The sequence below is a fragment of the Carcharhinus amblyrhynchos genome, chromosome 13 (genome assembly GCF_965287045.1).
Source record: "Carcharhinus amblyrhynchos chromosome 13, sCarAmb.v2.hapA, whole genome shotgun sequence".
NCBI lineage: Eukaryota > Metazoa > Chordata > Chondrichthyes > Carcharhiniformes > Carcharhinidae > Carcharhinus > Carcharhinus amblyrhynchos.
In genome coordinates this window covers 20,344,864-20,365,058 of record NC_137336.1, presented here as the reverse complement: position 1 = coordinate 20,365,058, position 20,195 = coordinate 20,344,864, and the positions used below count along the sequence as shown (strand labels likewise).

General features: G+C 41.0%; 1 long non-coding RNA gene across 1 annotated transcript in view; it reads left to right on the top strand.

Moving 5' to 3' along the window:
- LOC145351750 (uncharacterized) overlaps nt 1-19,780 on the top strand; it is a 34,518-nt gene extending 14,738 nt beyond the window's left edge. Inside the window, exons 2-3 of the long non-coding RNA XR_013888451.1 lie at nt 2,481-2,618; nt 19,530-19,780. This is a non-coding gene — a long non-coding RNA (uncharacterized LOC145351750). The remainder of the gene's footprint in view (nt 1-2,480; nt 2,619-19,529) is intronic.
- The last annotated feature ends 415 nt before the right edge of the window (nt 19,781-20,195 follow it).

The window sequence follows — 20,195 nt, the reverse complement described above, 5'->3', positions numbered from 1 at the left end:
AATCCTTTCACCCTGTAAGTGAAACAAAACTGTGGCAAATTTGCACTGCATGTTGGAAAAATAAGATGTGGGCACCTTTGTCGTGATATAAACACAAGAATCAGCACAGTGAATTCCTGATCTTAGCCAATGCACCTCCTACTAAACTAGAACATGAATGGGATGGCTGGGGGAGGTGTCGGGTTGCCTGGGTTATGTCTAGTTATGTCTGGGAAAAAGAAATCAAGAAAATAATGAAACAAAGGTGAAAGATAATGTTAACTTTCAGAGGGTGTGCATTGTAACTGAGCCATAGATTCTAATTATAAGGCAGATAGAGTTGCACAAATCTTTCAACTTACTCTGTGAATTAATGCCTTTCTGTTTCAAAGTTGGTTCATTGGATTCAAATTCTTAAACTGCCCAATCCTCAAAAGAAAATCTAACTTACACTCTTTGATGGCGAGAAATAATATCACCACCCAGTGGCTGACTTAAAATTGCTGCATTTTATTTTTATACACAAAGAACTTAAGAATTTAAAAAATAAAGTTGAAATGGTAAACTGAACTTTAATATTATTTCCGATGCACTAAGGTAAAACATATCGTTTGAGGAAGAGAAAAATAAACTTTGAATCTTTTTCTAAAAGTTGAGTAAAAATATTCAAGGATTTGACAAAGTTGCTTTCAAGAATGCTTTTGAAGGCAATTAGTAAAATAGAAAGGAGGTGGAAGAGAGTTTCAGAGAGTAAAGTTCAGAAAACACATATTATATTCAAAAAAATACTGAATATTTTATTTCAGTAAAAATATTCCCATCAAATATATGTGAAACTTAATCTTAACAATCCTCAACCTATGTAAGTAATTACATTATTATGAGGGGTAGCATGGTGGCACAATAGTTAGCACCGCTGCTTTACAGTGCCAGGGACATGGGTTTGATTCCCGTTTTGGGTCACTGTCTGTGTGGAGTTTGCACATTCCCCATGTGTCTGCGTGGGTTTCCTCTGGGTGCTCCGGTTTCCTCCCAAGTCCAAAAATGTGTGGTTTAGATGGACTGGCCATGCTAAATTGGTCCTTGATATCAAGGGACTAGCTAGGTTAAATGCGTGGGGTTATAGGTATGGGGCCTAGGTAGGATTGTGGTTGGTGCAGACTCAATGGGCCGAATGGCTTCCTTCTGCACTGTCAGATTTTATGATTAGCATATATGTGCTGACCTTGAAATGAGTTTACAATCGTACTTCTATCCCTAAGTACATGACCGGAATTCTCTGGCTGTTTACGCTGGCGGGATTCTCTGATCCCGCTGGCAGTGTACCCCCGCCCGTGGGTTTGCCACTGGCATAGGGTGACGTCAGTGAGAATTCCCATCGACAGCAGCAGGATCAGAAAATCCCACTACAAGCAAATATTACAGCATTTCCCACTGATGGGAAACACACGGCTGGGAGGCTGGAGAACATCACCCCATATACTTCAATACCATCACCCTTTTACTAATTGAACATATTTACATTGAAAGTTTATTTATTTATCACAAGTAGACTTACATTAACAATGCAATAAAGTTATTGTGAAAGTCCCACAGTTGCCACATTCCGGTGCCTGTTCAGGTACTCTGAGGGAGAATTTAGTACATTCAATGCATCTAATCAGCAAGTCTCTTGGACTGTGGGAGGAAACTGGAGCACCCGGAGGAAACCGACGCAGACATGGAGAGAACCTGCAAGCTCCACATAGACAGTGACCCAAACTGGAAATTGAACCCGGGTCCCTGGTGCTGTGAGGCAGCAGTGCTAACCACTGTGCCACTGTGCTGCCCCTCATAATCATGTAATTACCTACATAGGTTGAGAATTGTAAATATTGGATTGATAAATAAATATTGATATATTTATTTTAGCAGGTGCAACAATATAACCAAAATTTAAGCCTTAGAGAGCTGATACTGTTCACCAAAATAAAAACAATGAATATTTTAAAATATATGTGTATTTTGAACTACACATGCTGGATTATATAAAGGAAGACAATATCATATGAAGGACAGTGCAGAGAATTAGAGATAAATTATGTAATGGATGACTGATGGAAAATTTTGTACAACAGCTGGCAGATAATGCGTTATATAGGATAAGTGATTTGCAAGCCAGAACTTATAAGAATGATGTTTAAGCCATGTGAGCATGAGATGAGATTTAATGGCCGGAAATTCTCCAGTTTCAAATGCCTCACTAACAAGAATGGAGAATTTGACACTCAGCCAAATCTCTGTTCACAGCAACAGGACTGGAAAATTCCAGCTGAGGGCGAGGTTGGAGAATTCCAGCCAATGACAAAACAAAATCAATTTTATTCTTCATATCATATTGCTAGGCTTACCATCTCTGGCAGGATGAATTCCTGGAGCATTGATTACATGATGCTCAATCTCATGCACTGCAGGAATGTCACTGCATTTACTTAATGGCTTGATATTTGTGCTTTGCCTAGGTGTCTTTATATGCCCTGTTTGTGAACAGAACTCCCACTCACCTAATGAAGGGGCAGTACTCCGAAAGCTGGTGGCTTGTGCGACTTGTTACTGTGTTTACCACAATCCAACGCCGGCATCTCCACATCTTTGCCTAGGTACCAGATGATAATTTTAAATTACTAACTTTGTTATGATTATGTTGAAATTTAAGTTCAACAATTGCAATGCATATTCTGTTTCATTAGTAGCCTGAGCTCTAATATTCAACTTGCTAATCCATTATTGCTGCACTTGTCTTCAGACCTGGAGTCTGAAGCACTGGGCACCTATATCAAGAGTAGGTCTGTAAAGTAAGTATGGCAGGTTGCTACAGAGAGAGCAAATTTCCTTGTAACAGGTCTTACTTTGTTGATATAACTTGGTAGGGAATGTGGCAATGTTATATAATTAAGTGATCATATGATTGCTTTAAGAGCCAGTCAAGTGTTTTGATGGTGATGTTACTGGAATGTTTCATATATGTTCCTATAGTTTCATTTTCTATTCTGTACAGGCAACAACTCCGACAATAAATCTGTGTCTATGGGCCACTTTAATTCGAAATGCTGGGCGGACTTGAAACTGGGAATGTTTCAGGTCCAACGTTTAGACCCATTCTGTGGCGTTCCCATACGCACTGTGCCTGAAAATATTCAATTGCCTGCAGAAGCCTGTGGGTGGGGCTTATCATGCCCAAAATGCAGCAGCTCAGATTGCAGTCTTCAGCTGCGCATGCGCAGTAAAAAACATGGAAAAACGCTCCCTTGCCACATTTGGGCCAGATAATGCACACCCCCCCCTGCATTGCTCACAGACATTGCCCTACCCCCACAACATAATTGACCACTTATCCCCCCACCCACCCCGCTACCCAGACTGATCGTGGTGCCCCACCCCTCCCTCCACTGATCACACGCAGAGTGGCAGCAGACCCCCTCCCCCCTATTTCCCTCCACTGATCACATGCAGAGTGGCAGCGGACTTCCCTACCCCTGCCCTCCACCAACCCCCAACCAGAGAGCCATCTGACCCACCTCCCACCCCATTCACCAGAGAGCAAATGCATTTAAATTGACATTGTGCCTGTTTCAGTCACGGTCTCCCCCGACCCCACCCCACCCCCCGACCGTGGCCATTTTCAGTCATTGGGAAAGGGGGTAACAGGTGCGGAGGTGGGCGCGGATCGCGCTACTCGCCTCAAGCCAATTTTACCAAGTTTTTGCATCTGAAAACGAGTGCAACTTGATGGTCTAATTGGGCCCTCTGTGTACAAACCACATTTTTTTCTTTTTGTTTAAGACCCAAACATAGGAAAGTACAAAAATAAAATTGGCAATGAGTCAGGATTTTGTTTTGTTGAGAACATTGAGAAAATAACCTAAATTAGTAATAAAACATTGTGAGTCTTTGCACTTCAAATGTTCGAAAGTTGGGGGAAGTAAACAACAGAATTCAAGATTGAAGTGCCAGTGAAGAAAGATCAAGTAAGAAACAAAGGGATAAAATTAGTATTGCATTTCTTACTGGAAAAAAGATCAGGTAGACTACTTTAAGATACAGGTCCGCACACTTGTTGCAGTGTGTAGCAGCAGAGTGGGAGACTCACTACATAGTTGAAAATGGGTGGAAGCTCTCTGTTTGGTTTTAAAAGAGAGTTTTCCTGATTAGAGAAGGGTGAGATTCCAAGCAGTATTTGGCATATTTGAAAAGAGGAGATGCTTTGCTGTACAGATAGGGCCATTAAAAAAAAGTCAAATCAACGGGCTTAATCAGTAAATACTCTTGTGAAGGATCAATCTTGCTGAATTTCTGCCCACCTGATAACCCAGCAAACAAATCTTCAATAAAAGGAAGCAGATATTGATCAGCACACATTACTGGATTTATGGCTGATTTAAAATCACCACAAATACAAACAGAACCATTTGGTTTCATGACAATGGGGGTAGCCCAACTACTCATTGCAACCAGTTCTAACTCACCAAGTCGCACTAATTCTTCTTCAACACTGGGATGAATTGCATATGGCACAGCTCTTCCTTTGAGAATTTTTGGTTGGCTATTAGGCTTTAGCTTGAGTTTCATTTGAACTCCTTTCATTGAGCCCAGTGTCTCTTCAAATACATTCTTGTATTTATCCAGAAGTTGCTGTAGGCCTGTTTCGGCATCAAAACACCGTGGCACAATGGTTAACGTTGCTGCCTCATAGCACCAGAGTTTGATTCCCGGCTTGAGTCACTGTCTGTGCAGAGTCTGCACATTCTCCCCGTATCTGCATGAATTTCCTCGGTGCGCTCCAGTTCCTCCCACATGTGCTGGTTAGGTGCATTGGCCATGCTAAATTTTCCTTCTGTGTACCCAAACATGCGCCAGGATTTTCACAGTAACATCTTTGCAATGTTAAGGTAAGCCTACTTGTGACACTAATAAATAACCTTTAATATGTCCACAGCACTCCAGTTAAGTTTTGATTTCTCTAAGCATGATCTGTCAAACAAAGCTGAACAATTACCACAGACCACATAAAGAGGCAACACCGCTGTTTGTCCATTCAACTCTATATTGACAATGATGTTAGCTTTTTTTTTCTTTCACATACATCCTTAAAATCACATCAGCTGGTTTTAAAGGAAGATGCTTCAGCTTTTTTTGGTAGGTCGACTCAGAAATGAAAGATACAGCAGCACATATATCAGCCTTTATCCTTATCGGTTGTCCACTTAACTTCAGAATCATCCAGAATCTGTGTGATTCATCCTGTGTGGATAAGACATTAGATTGTAGCTCTTCATCATCTTTTTAGACTTTTCTTCACAGATATACTTCTTTTCTTCCATGTTGTAAATTATTTTTGTAGAATGCAACTTGTTCTTCTTCTTGAAAGTACCCAGATTCTTCTTCTGAGTATTCTTCTCAGGGAATCTGATTTAGCTGATCAAGCTTTTAAAATGTGACCCATTTTGCCACAGTCCTTGCACTGATTTTCTTCATGAAGAAAGTTATCTCTGATTGCAATGGGACCTTGATCAATTGGGCCAGTGGACTGATGAATGGCAGATGGTGTTTAATTTAAACAAATGCGAGGTGATGCATTTTGGTAGATTGAATCAGGGCAGGACTTAGTTAATGATAGGGCGTTGGGGAGAGTTACAGAACAAACAGATCCCGGGGTACATCTTCATAGCTCCTTGAAAATGGAGTCACTGGTGGACAGAGTGGTGAAGAAGACATTCAGCATGCTTAGTTATTTTGGTCAGAATATTGAATACAGGAGTTGGAATGTATTGTTGAAGTTGTACAAGACATTGGTAAGGCCACACTTGGAATATTATGTACAGTTCTGGTCGCCTATTTTAGAAAGGATATTATTAAACTAGAAAGAGTGCAGAAAAGATTTACTAGGATGCTACCAGGAATTGATGATTTGAGTTACAAGAGGCTGGATAGACTGGCATTTTTTTCTCTGGAGCGTAGTAGACTGAGGGGCGTTCTTATAGAGGTCTATAAAATAATGAGGGGCACAGATCAGCAAGATAGTCAATATCTTTTCCCAACGGTAGGGGAGTCTAAAATTACAGGGCATAGGTTTAAGGTGAAAGAGGAGAGATACAAAAGTGTCCAGAGGAGCAATTTTTTCACACAAAGGGTGGTAAGTATCTGGAATAAGATGCTAGTAGTAGTAATATAAGCAGGTACAATTTTGTCTTTTAAAAAATATTTAGACAGTTACATGGATAAGATGGGTATATAGGCCAAATGCAGGCATTTGGGATTGTTTCTAAATAAAAGGGCGGCATGGACAAGTTGGGCCGAAGGGCTTGATTCCATACTGTAAACCTCTATAACTCTAAAACAACCATAAATTACATTTAACAGATGCAATGATGAAATGTGGCATAGTGGTATTGTCACTGGACTAGTGATTCAAAAACCCAGGATAATTCTCTTGGGACCTAGATTCAAATCCTACCATGGCAGGTGGTGAAATCAGAAAATGTAATGATGACCACTATAATAAAAATTCATCTGCCTTGCTGTCCTAACCTGGTCTGGCTTAGATGCGATGCCAGATCCAGAGAAATGAGTTTGACCCTTAAATGCCTTCTGAGAAAGCTGAGTAAGCCACTCAGTTCAAGGCGCAATAAATCACATCAAAAATTGTTTGATTCTGGAAAGGACTCATCATTTGGAAAATAGCAGGAAAAGGAAGAGATAGAAAGCAGTTAGCCAAATATCTGTCATTGGGAAATTGCTAGAATCTATTATTAAGGAAGTTGTAACAGGGCACTTTGAATGTATTTATGCAACCAGGCACAGTTAGAATTGTAGAATTTCTATAGTACGGAAGGGGGCCATTTTGCCCATCAAGTCTGTACCAAACACAATCCCACCCAGGCCCTTTCCCATAACCCTCATTTATTCTGCTAATCCCCCTGACATTAGGCTCAACTTAGAACGGCCAATCAACCAAACCCACACATCTTTGGACTGTGGGAGGCAACTGGAGCACCCGAAGGAAACCCACGCAGACACGGGGAGAAAGTGAAAATTCCACACAGATAGTGACCTGAGACTGGAATTGAACCCAGGTCCCTGGTGCTGTGAGGCAGCAGTGCTAACAATTGTGCCACTGTGCCACCCATAGAGTGACATAGGGTTATTTGTGGAAGGAACAAGAAGAAACATGGAGACCAGCTAAGTGTGGCATGCTTGGATTTAAGTTACCACACAAAGTAAGAGCTCTCATGATCTAAGGGCTAAAATGGATAGAGGATTGGTTAGCTAACAGGAAGCTCAGAGTAGGGATAAATGATTTATTTTGGGGTTGGCAAGATGTAACACAACTGCAGTGCAGGGATGTCAACTATTTACACTCAATATCAATGATTTGGATAAAGAGACTGAATGTATGGTTACTAAATTTGCTGATGGCACAAAGATAGACAGGAGAGTGCTTGTGAAGAAGACATATGGATTCTGTAATGAGATATAGATTGGTTAAATCTGGCAGATAGAGTATAACATGGAAATAGTGAACTGACCCATTTGACAGGAAGAATCAAAAAGCAATGTATGATTTAAATAGAGTTAGATTGCAAAACTCTTCAGTGCAGAGGGACCTGGTACATGAATCACAAAATGTTAGTGTGCAGGTACAGAAAGTGATTAGGAAGGCAAACTCAATGTTGTTGTTGTTTATTGAAAAGGGAATGGAACATAAAAGTAGGGATACTTTGCTACAGTTGTGGAGAGTGTTGGTGAGCTTGCATCTGGAGTACTGAGTATAGTTTTCATCTCCTTATTTAAGAAAGGAAATTATTACATTAGAAGCAGTGCAGAGAGATTCACTCAACTGATTTTTGGGATGAAAGTGCTTTCTTATGAGGAAAGGTTGGGTAGGTTGGAATTGTGCCACTGGAGTTTAAAAGAATGAGAGGTGATCGTATTGAAACATATAAGATCCTGAGAGGACCTGACAGGGTCGATGCTGAAAGGATATTTCCCCTTATGGGTGCCAAAACAAGGAAGCACAGTTTAAAAAACAAGAGGTCTCCCATTTAAGACAGAGATTAGGAGAATTATTTTTGTCTCAAAGGATCATAAGTCAATGGAATTCTCTTCCCTCAGAGAACAGCGGAGGCAGGGTTATTGAATTTTTTTAGGCTGAGTTGGATTAGTTGGATTCTTGATTGACGAGTGAATCAAAGTATATGGGGATAAACAGGTAGGTAGAGTTGAGGCCACAATTAGCCATGATCTTTTCAAATGTTGGAGCAGGCTCAAGGGAATAAATTGCCCACTCGGGGTCCTAATTAGTATCTTCATCCTTATTTGGCTAGATTTCATTTTATTGACCAATTTAACTTGATAATATTCCAATGATGCATCTTGAAATGTTTTACTACATTAAATGTGCTATTGAACTGCAAGTTCCGTTAGAATCCTAGTTGATGTTACTATCAGAGAAGTCAGGTCCCAGACTAAAACTTGGCTTGGTAGATTCTAACTTTCTGTAAATAAACTGTGGAGGAATGTTACTGAACAAATTCACAAGAACCTGCTGATGAATTTTTAAAACAAATAATTAAATATTTATTAAAACAAGAACAATATTACACTAAACAAAAAGGTTGGAAAAAATTCAGTACAAACACAAGAAGCTGATTCAATTTTCCAATATTTCTTTACCTAGCAATATTTTTACAGACACGTGAACAAGTGAAGTGTTAACATTAGGTTGACACAAAGGTTCCTTTGACTGGGACTGGCAGATACGCAAACAGAATTCTTGAGCATTTAGTTGATGCTTGTCACCCAACTCCATTCTCCCCCTGAGACACATTCAGCCACACTCTAAACTTGCTATTGCTTTAACTACAGAGCAAATACAGGAGTTCCCTCAACTCAGTCTTCCTGCAGCCTTGAAGTATTTCTTATCTCAGAGAACTGAAAATCCATGCCTTCACTCTCTGATACACACAGGCTGGACTGTTTTCCTCTGTGTATCTGTGTCACTTGACCACCATCACTAGGCAACAACCCAGTTTTTTCAACTGTTTTCTTTTCCAAAGTCACTAAATTCTACCCTTTTATTCGCCACCTCTTTAACTTCGGGGGTTATAAAACCTTATTAAACCCTTCAGCCCCAGGTCCATCCAGAATTCTAAGCACCAAGGCTCATATCATATCTAAGTGCAAATTAGGACCACTCTACCTTCCTTAACACAAAAATGCATGCTAAAATTCACCTTAAGAATTACACATTAATCATGCAGCTGTTATTGTGTAAGTTCTATCCTTTCAGTTATTCCAGTTTCATCACTAATTAGAAACTTTCAGGCATTTTTGCAAATGTTAATTGAAACAAAAGAAGTGAACATTGCGAAGGATGAAAGCAGTGTTATGATATTTAGATGGTTATGCAGCAAATATTCTCTATCATGCCATTTTAATAAGTGACCAACAAGTATTAGACAGATAGTAAATTTCCACTAATTATGGAAATTACAATGATCTCAAAATTACCTTTGAGAATTCGTCTGCTGTTTTGTTCTGCCCTTTAAATTATCTATTTATACTATTAATAACAACTACTACCCTAAGGCAGGAAATTACAGCTTCTTACCTGGCAATGACAGACTAATACCAAATAATTGTATGTTCAGAAAACCTGATGACTGCAAATTGCTGGTTTAAGAACACTTACAATTTATATCCAAGCTGACATTGTAGTTGCTATGTTAATACAATGGAGTGTCATTATTGCAAGCTTTGTTATTACAAACCACCGAGAATAACATAAACTTATATTTCTGATGACAAGGTAATGTTATTGGTTAACACTTCGGAACAGGCTAACACATATAGAAAATTATGGAGCCAATCTTACTAGAATCTGGCGGAGTGTTGGTTCCGGCAAGAAAAACTGAGTGTCTCTGTCCAGAGAAACAGGTCAATTTTCTCTTCAGATCTTAACACATTCTGCCAAAGCAAAACAGCTGGGCAAGTTTCATGATGTTACACAGAAAGGGTGGGTGGGGGAGGGGCCTAAACTCGCTGGCAAAGTCAGGCTGCACTGATCTTGGGGTGCCATGTTTAAAGGGTGTACTGATCAGAACATGAATAATCCTCCCTCCCCTGCCCACCACAGACATCTTAGGGGTTACCCCCCAATCCTGATGGGAGTCTGCACTTCTCTCTTCCACCTCTAACAATTAGTGTCAGCATCCCCTCTTCACCCCAAACATTGGGCCTCTTCCCCACCGATTCCCCCAACTGATTGCACCCAATATCCTGTCCCCCTGCCAAATGGCCATTGCTGGCATCCCTAGCTCCCATACCCACTCCCAATTGCCACCATGTACAAACAAATACCACCACCCCACTTCATAAGGCATCAATTAGGGTCTACCTCTGGTACTGGTCCTGGCACAGGTTGGCACTGCCAGAGTGCTGACTGGCCATGTCCCTTTCCCCCGGGGAACGATACTCACTTTTATGCCTTTGGGGAGGATCCTCGCAACAGGTTCATATTTGGATGCACCTCTGTTGGCATGGTGTGACACTATGGTTGGGGGGGGGGTGATATTTGGTGGTGGGGGGGGCGCACATGTTAATTATGTTAAAATATATTTAAATCAAGTTCATGCCCATCAGCGCCGACGCGGTCCATGACTTCTGGGTTTTGTCACATCTTGAGCCCACACCAGCAATTTCACGGACGGTGAGAGTGGACTCAAGATCCTTCCCTGTAATTTCTTTACAATTAACTGCGTACTTGTTTTACCGAGCATATGTCAAATAGCATCAAATGGTATCAACGATCAACTCAACAGTTAGGTAGCATGATCCTTTTTGCTTCTCAATCGCCCGATGGCATAAAACATTCATCACCCAAAGGCAGTGAGGCGAATATGCTCCCAAATTACGTCAGATAAAAAACTCCAATTGAGATTTAAGAAGCCAACTCTTAATTGCAGACGCCTCCATTTTTCTCTTTCTAGTTGGCAAGCTCCTCACCTTATCTGGCATTTTTTGATGTCTAAAATCATTAGCCGATTGTGTTTGCGACCGCAAACCCGTATGATATCATTTTGTCGCCTAATGGACTTTTTTCTCATTCTGAGACATGGGCATCGCTGGCTGGCCAGCATTTATTGCTTGGCAGTCTATTGTCTGCAGCTGCTCGAAGTTAGAACATAGAACACTGCAGCACAAACAGGCCCTTTGGCCCACAAGTTGCACCGATCATATCCATATCTACCGGGCCAACCTATAACTCTCAATCCCATTAAATCCCATGTACTCATTCAGAAGTCTCTTAAAAGACCCCAGCAAGATCGCCTCTACCACCACCAACGGCAGCCGATTCCACGCACCCGCCACCCTCTGAGTGAAAAACTTACCCCTGACATCTCCTCTGTACCTGCTCCCCAGCACCTTAAACCTGTGTCCTCTCATAGTGACCATTTCAGCTCTGGGAAATAGCCTCCGAGAATCCACCCTATCTATACCTCTCAACATTTTATAAACCTCAATCAGGTCATCTCTCAATCTTCGTCTCTCCAGGGAGAAGGGACGAAGTTTGTAGAGATCTTGAAGCAGATTGCCCAACTAACCTCTCATTGAGAAGTTGACACAGGGAACAGAGAGAAAAGGAGGAAAATAATTGAGCAAATGGAATACACTATTGAAACAAAACACCATCTGAACTCTTCCATCATTATTTGTGACATCCTTTCAGAGAGTTGTTATTCTACTTTCCAATCATCTATAATTATATTGTGGAAACAGTCTGAGCAAACTAAATTTGAGAAGTGCATATCTTATGTATATGATGTTTGCATGTTAACCAAACACTAGATGGCCCTCTGACATGAGTAAGAACACTGTAGCAATTACAATGCTTGTACTGCTTTTGTATTATTTGACAAGGATATTTAAAGGATCCAAAATTCAAACAAAGTATTAGTTATTACCACCAATTTGAATGTTTATTCATATATTATGCTCCTTCTTTCATAGTCAATTATTGTATATGTAATTGAATGGTTTGAGACAAATTAGACAGCACATTGGCACAGTGGTTAGCACTGCTGCCTCACAGTGCCAGGGACCTGGGTTCAATCTCAGTTTTGAGTGACTATCTGTGTGGAGTTTGCATTTTCCCCATGGTGTCTGTGTGGGTTTCTACCGAGTGCTCTACTTTCCTCCCACACTTCAAAGATCATAGAATCCCTTCAGTGTAGAAGGAGATCACTCGGCACTGACAAAAATCCCATCCATTCCCTATCCCCGTAATCCCACGGGTTAGGTTGATTTGCCATAGTAAATTGCCCCTTGGTGTCAAGGAGTCTTGCAAGGTAAATAAGTAGGGTTATGGGGATAGGGCCTGGGTGGGATTGTGGTTGGTGCAGACTTGATGGGCTAAATGGCCTCCTTTACTGTAGGCATTCCATGATTCTATGAAATTATGTAACTCCGATTTACAAGAAGTTTGAGGGTTAATGTTCCTTTAAAAAACAAACACAAAGGCATCCATTTTGACTGATGTTGATACTTGATACCATCTTTCATACGTTGAAAGTATTTTCTTTTTATCACACCTAGCATGCATACATACCTGTTGTTACCCTTGGGGTTACAACAAATCAATTCTTTTTTCCTTCCTTACCCCTTTTTTTGCATTTTTCTTTTGAAGCTCCTCCTTTTACAGTAAAATCCCACAAGTGCTGGCTCAAGTTGTATACCTTCCAAACCTATTCTTTGTATATGTGTAAATCTAAACAATGGCCAAAATTTTCTGCCTGTCCCTACTGGTGGGATCTTCCCAGTCATCCTAAGACCGAACACCCCCCCACCATGGGTTTTCTGGAAGTGAGGGTGCATACAACAGGAAACACTGCTGATAGTGGCAGCACCAGAAGATCCCTCTGCTAACTGTGACATTAGTGTACCTTTAAGAATTTTCTTTTAAACCACGTTCTCTGCAGTTTTAAGCTGTTTTTGTTTCTTTGCTGCCAAGCGGTCCGCTAGAACTCTTTTTACTGCTCCCTCACTGGTTTAAATGGGGTTGTTTATTCTTATTTTTACTCTGGGATCTTTTATGACCCTGCATTGTTCGGAGGAAGGTCATGTGTTTTGGGCAGTTTTTTTTTCCTAGTGAATTTAAGGTTTCATTTTCTGTTTTGGCTGGGTGCCATTTATAGTTTTAGAAGGAACCTTAAGCTGAAAAGAAGTGTCTCTTTCTCTCCCTGGTTTTGGAAATTCTGCTGGTTTGCTGAAAGCAAAGCTTGACCAGAGTCTCTCCTTGGCGTTCTGGGAAGTTGTTCTGACTTCAAACTGTTCTGATTGTGTCCAGAGGACAGCTAGAAGTGACAAGGCTGAGAAGTCAGGATTTTCAATTCTCCAACCAAAGGACTCAGTTCCAGTCTCAACTAAGCATTGTTTTTGCTGTGTTAAACATGTGGAAAAGCTTTTTTTTGGCTATGGGAAGTTTTTGTCTCATTGGAACATCTTAGACATATTTATTAAGGGTAATGAATTATTGTTTTTGTCTGTAATTGATGAACACTATTGGTAATTTTCTTACTACACATGTTAATTATATTCTTAAATAAAATTTGTTTGATGAAAGCTCCCCCATGGGTCATTTGAATCATACCTGAAGTGAAACATATCATGCTCACCCTAGTCAAATTCAAAGTGCAAAAACTTATGATCCAGGCAGACTTCATAAAACACTTTGGAATTTCTGACCTGAACAACAAATGGCAGGCCAGCTCCACTGCCGCAAAACACATCATGGGGGCATGCGGGAAACCTCACACAATGAATTCTTTCCTAGCTTGAGAGGTCACATTACACCACGTTATGGTCCAACAAGTTTATTTGAAATCACAAGCTTTTGGAGCTCTGCTCCTTTGTCAGGTGTGGTGGAGTGAGGTGCAGAGGCACAGAATATATTGGCAGAGTGGCAATAGCCTGATACTAACAGGTAGAGTGTCAAAGGATAAGTACAGATACGTAGTGCAGTGTAGGTCGGCTGAATAACAAGTCTTTCCGAGTTTGGTATCTGTTTTCCATCGGTGTACTTGTGAAATGCCAAGGGATAATTTTAGTGTTAAGGGACACAATATAGCTATCTATTTGTGTTGTGCCAGTCTGTCATTATCTTAATGAAAATAGCATCCTCCTGTCTGCCTCAGCATTGAATTGTATTGAATACCATTATGTTGCTGTAATTGCAGTGAAAATGAACTATTATACACCGGATTTCCTCTTTAAGGTGGGTAGAGGTAGTTGGGAAATGTCAGATTCAGTACACCCGCCTCGGGAGAACATTTCAAATGTTACTTTGAAATGGATAACATCCATAAAAAATGGATGTTACTTTTAAAAACATATTTGGGGAATATTGTGTTACTCTGTGAAGAGGATTTTGTGCCTGTGTGTGTAAATGACGTAATTAAACTGGGGAAATGTTACTGGAGTCAGGTTGTTTGGAAGGTTTAAGAAATGAAAGGATTGGGGTATTACTTTTTATATTTGTAATGAGATATTATGGTAGGTTTGAAATACGAGTAAATAAGTTGGGTCTAACATTTGCATTTTTCGATAAGTTGAAAGTTTCTTTCAATATCAGAAAGTGACAAAGAACATTTACTTTCTTCCAGGAGTTCTATAGGTAAACAGAAGATTTTATTGACCCAAAAACAGAGACAAAATAGAAACAAGGAAGATTTTATACTCTGAAAAAGTTAAATTCAAAGAAGTGCTGAGAACAAGCGAACTGAAAATGAAAAGGGAAAAGGATATGTGAGGAGAGATATTGAGCTGATTTGAGATTTGGCTGTGTGAGGAAGGCCTCTTGGAAACAACTTCTTTCATTTGTCCACTTCTTAAAAATCTTGTTTTCCATCTTTTTCCCCTCCTCCCCCCACCCAACTGGGGCCATCTGTCACATGCCTCAAGTTATCCCTTGACGTTCTTCCATTTACATATTCCAATCTCTTAATGAACTGTTATTAGTACTATTCTTAGTCTTTATTGCCGCCATTTACATTCCCTTTGTCTTTTTGTTTAGGGTATCTTTGTCAACTACGCCCTCCCCCCTGACCTTTACAGTACAAATCTCATCCTATTCTCTTTATCTTCAACCCTGACGAAGAGCCACCTAGACTCAAAATTATAGCTATATTCTCTCTCCACAGATGCTGTCAGACCTGTTAAGATTCTCCAGCATTTTCTGTTTGTGTTTCATCTTTATCTAAGCTCAGCTGCTGCAGAAACCATCGCTCATGTCCTTCTTAGATCTGAACTTGACTATTCCAACACATTTCCGGCTGACTCTTACATTCTTTCCTCTGGAACTTTGAGAACATCCAAAGCTTTGCAGCTCATGTCTTAACTTATATTAGTTCCACTTCCTGATCACATTGACTCCTGGTCAATCAATATCTTGATATTGCCGAGGTCTGCGCTCCAATTCTAGCCTTATATACATCTCTGATTTTGATCCCTGCACCATCTTCCAGGTCCCAAGCTCTGGAATACCCTCCCTACAACTCACCACCTCTCTAGCTCACTTTCTGCCTTTTGAACACTCTTTAAAAGCTAAGCCTTTGGCAAAGCTTCTGGTCATTATGGCTTAATATCTCCTTCTGAGCAAAAAGAGAGCCAAATTGATGGCATTATTGACTCTCCAGCATTATTAGCACTTGTGATAGATTTTCCTACTATTAGTCTTTTAAAGGTTGAAATGTCTCCCAGTTTTGATCTCATGCTGATTTTTTTTCTGACAAGAATTACACTTCTAAATGCAAACAAAAATCAAATAATTGCTTTTATTTCACAGACCACATGGTCTTGATTGTGAGGTTTGTACTCAGGAGATTTACAAAAGGTTGGTGAAACTGCTGGTCAATGAGCATGGGCTTCTACAGGTGTAGGGGAATGGACCATCAAGCCCATATTCAGCGACACTGCCTTGGAAGCATTGGTAACAAATGTGGAGTCCAGGAGAGAGTTACTGGGTAGGATTTAATATCTTTCCCCCAGCCTAAGTTTGATGGCACTGGGAAGTGGAGGTGAGAGGGAGGGCATTGAGACCCACCAACTTTCCCCCCTTCCCTTGCTACCAATCTCAGTCCGCTGCCTGTGACCTTCACCCTACGACACCTGCTTCTGATGGGAAACAGTGAGTATACTAGGCCTTTGGTGCATACTATACCAGCAGCAGCTATCACCTCCCAGTGACACTGTTGTTCAATGGAGCAGGCAGCTGTTGGCAGCTGTGACAGGTGGACCCCAGGGTTCCATATGCCTAGGAAAACCCCTTCTCTGCCCAGTTCAATACCTGAGTGATGCATAGAAGAATTTTCCTAAAAGAAGCAACATGACGGCTCCCACTAACTCCCTAGCCAGCAGGCATTGCTTCCGTTAAATACCGCCCTGTGTTTCTTTAGGTTGATGTCCTCAATGGTGATACAACAAAGGAGTTGGGAACACATGGTTAGTGAGGTGGATGACTGGGCTCAAAAACATGGCAGAGTGCCAGAAAAAGTTTAATGATCTCATTGTGCAGACAAGGTGAGTGAATGCTTCTTTATTTTACACCTTATGAACATTTCATCACCAAACTCCCACACAGCTGAACGCACCAATCCACATCACTCAGTCAGCACCAGTCCCTGACTCTCACGATGCATGCCTAACCTTCACCCACGTACGCATACCAATATTACCAGTATCAAACCCGTTGCACAGTACTTCTACTGATCTGTAGCTATTCAGCTGTGACAGGAAGGGATGCATTTGAATTGGCACCTGCACCCATCTGTCTGAGATGAAAAAGAGTCCCTCCTTCTGGTCCCACAAACTCCAGAAGCATCAGCTCTGAAGTGTATTATTGTTTTTAATCCTGGTATAACTGTTGCAATCATGCGTCAAGGAATTTGCAATACGTTTGATCAAATATTATAACTTAGGTTCTTTGTGGAATGTAATTGCTTTTAGATCTGTTTTGAATTCGGCTGCCTTGCTTTAATTGAAAGATTTCAACCTGTTTTCCTCTTGGAACTACTAATTTGTCAGAGTCCTGGTAGGATCCAGAATGAATGGAAAAAATGAAATTACCTACCATGTCGCGTCTTCTTTATTCTTTGAGACCACAAAGAAATTTCTGATGGGCTTTGGTGCACCATGATTAAAGTTCCTTCCAGTTTTGTGTTCAATGTGCATCTGTAGAATCATACAGTCCAAAAAGAGGCCATTTGTTCAATTGTGTCTGTGCTGGTTCTGCTCCCCTACTCCTCCACAAACATTTCACATTGTTAATTGTGGGAGCTTGTGTGTAAATTGGCTGCCATGTTTCATAGAAACATAGAACAGTACAGGCCCTTCGGCCCTCAATGTTGTGCCGAGCTACGTCTGAACCCTATCCCATTGTTTCTAATGTTGCAACAAACAGTGGTTACTTTTCAAAAGTACTTCATTGGTTGCAAAGTACTTTGGAATGACCTGAAGTTGTGAAAAGCTTTATATAAATTAGTTCTTTCGTATACAGGTACCAGACTCATATCTGGTATACTTTCTTTTGTATACAGGTACCAGACCCATATCTGGTATACTTTCTTTTGTATTACAGGTACCAGACCCATATCTGGTATGCTTTCTTTTGTATACAGGTACCAGACCCATATCTGCGATGCTTAGAAACTAGTGTGTTCCAGGTTTGGGGAATTTCTGAAGTTTGGTTTCTCGGTGGGGTGGTGGGGATGGAAATTGAATTGAATTGGTTTATTATTGTCACATGTATTAGGAGACAGTGAAAAGTATTTTTTCTTGCACGCTATACAGACAAACCATACCATTTATAGAGTACATACGGGAGAGGGAGAGGATGCAGAATATTGGGCCTTATTTTACCATTTTGATTCTAAGTGCTGGGTGAATTTGAATCTGGGAGTGTTTTGGATCTGAGTTTTAGATCCATTCTCAGGTGCTCCAACGTGCACTCTGCCTGCAAAAATATCAGCGAGTTCAAACTGCGCTGTACCGAGCTTGTGGCTGGTGCTTAGCACGCCTGAAACCTGCAGCTCTGATCGGCGCCTCCAACTGCACATGCACAGGAAATAAATGATAGAAAGCTGCTCCCCTACCACATCCCTCCCAGGATGGATAATGCCTCCCACTGGACCCCACTGACATTGCCCCACCCTTACAACATTACTGATTCCTTATCCCCCCACATCCCCACCCAACCAGACCGATCATGGGCCCCTCCTCCCTTCTCCCTCACTCCCACTGATCTCAGGCAGAGTGGCAGCGGACTCACCTTCCGTCCCTTCCCCCCACCCCTCCACCCCCTCCCCTACTTACCTCAAGCAGACAGCTGTCGGACGCTAGGCACTTACTTCCTCACTCATCCTCATTGATGGAGCGCCTGAATCCAACGAATATGGAGCATGTCTATTTCGCGCCAGCATAGAGGCGGGCATGGATTGTGCTACTCGCCTCATGCCCGACTTTACCAAGTTCTCACGCCCGAAATCGGGCGGAACTTAATGGTAAAATTGGGCCCATAGTGTTGCAGTGATAAATCAGGTGAGGAGAAAGATCAGCTTAGTATATGATAGGACCATTCAAAAGCCTGATGACTGCAGGGAAGAAGCTGTTCTTGAGTCAGTTGGTACGTGTTTTCAGACTTTTGTATCTTTTTCCCAATGGAAAAAGGTGGAAGAGAGGAAATTGAATAACTCACCATGCTTTCAATAAATTTCACAGTTCATCAGGTTCTGGCCGGGTATACATGTTGTTTAACAGTATGTTTCAATGTTAATGTCGGACTCAAAAAGCAAGGGAGCAATGGCCCCCACCCTTGATATGACAGACAGCAATACCTAATGGGCATTGTAGTGTCCAGGGCAGACCTGGTATTCAGGTTCTTTCAGACTCTGAGACGCCAGATAAGGGGTCTGATACCTCTATATCCATTTCCCTTTCAAAAGGGAATGAAGTACCTCCCCTTTCGAAAGGTACGACTAACACTGTTCTAAAACTGGGAACATTCTCCACATCCATTTGACAAGCCTGAACATGTTCCTTTGAGAAAGATTAATTACATAGGTATTGTCATTATTAAATGCATTCATTGATGTTAGCTCCGAGTGCTTGTAGATTCTGTTACAGGTTTATTTCTCAAGAACAATGTTCACACACACAGATGCACACACTCATTTCCTAGCTGATAGTGGTAGATGCCAAAAGTCAAAACTGTTGCTGAGCTTTTCTTCTCCCCTGACCTGCTACGCTGATTATAAATCCAGTAGAGAATACAGACTGTACTCTTTGGCGAACCATAAGATCAATTAATTCAGAATAAATTAAGAGTTAAACCTGGGTCTTTCTTTTGCCTATGACTTGATACCAATATGAATCAGTGCTGCTCATCATTGAAACAGTGAGGTGCAATAACATATATCATAGATGACTAAAAGTTCAGAATTTTCCATCTTTTCTTTCAGTTAAAAACTGGATCCCGCCCGACTTACTGGCTGCATCTTCTGGTCCTGCTTATGGCTCACCTCTGCCGCGGGTTTCCTAGTGAGGTGGATTCAATGGTAAATCCCATCGACAGAGATGTGGCCAGAAGATCCCACCATCAGTAAATGGCGGACTGCCTCCTGTCACTGTGAAACGCACCATGTGTCAAGAAACTCACCCAATGTCATTCAGACAATTCAACCAATCCTTACAATTGGCAATGAGTGTATCCCAAAGGGTAAATCTTTTCATTTCCGTCAGTGTTCCAGACCTGTGTCTGAAGATAAACCCAGAGATGGGATGTTGTAAAATATAATTTATTATTTATCTTAGTTTTTTTGTGTGTTTATTTTGGCTTACAGCCTCCCATTATGTATCCAAATCATATCTTATGTGAATTTTGAATTGGAAAGTAGTCAAAACCCTGTACATGCATTTCACCACTTTAGTCCTTACCTATACCACAAGGACTGTGGCAGTTCAAGGAAATAGACCATCACCAGCTGCTCAGGGGACATTTCAATGGACAATAAATGCTAGCCTTGCCACTGCTGCTGAGATCCCATGAATAAATAAACCAAACAAACCAAAAAGGTAAATGGCATCTTAAAAAATTAAGCACGGTAAAATCTTAATCAGCTATAGAC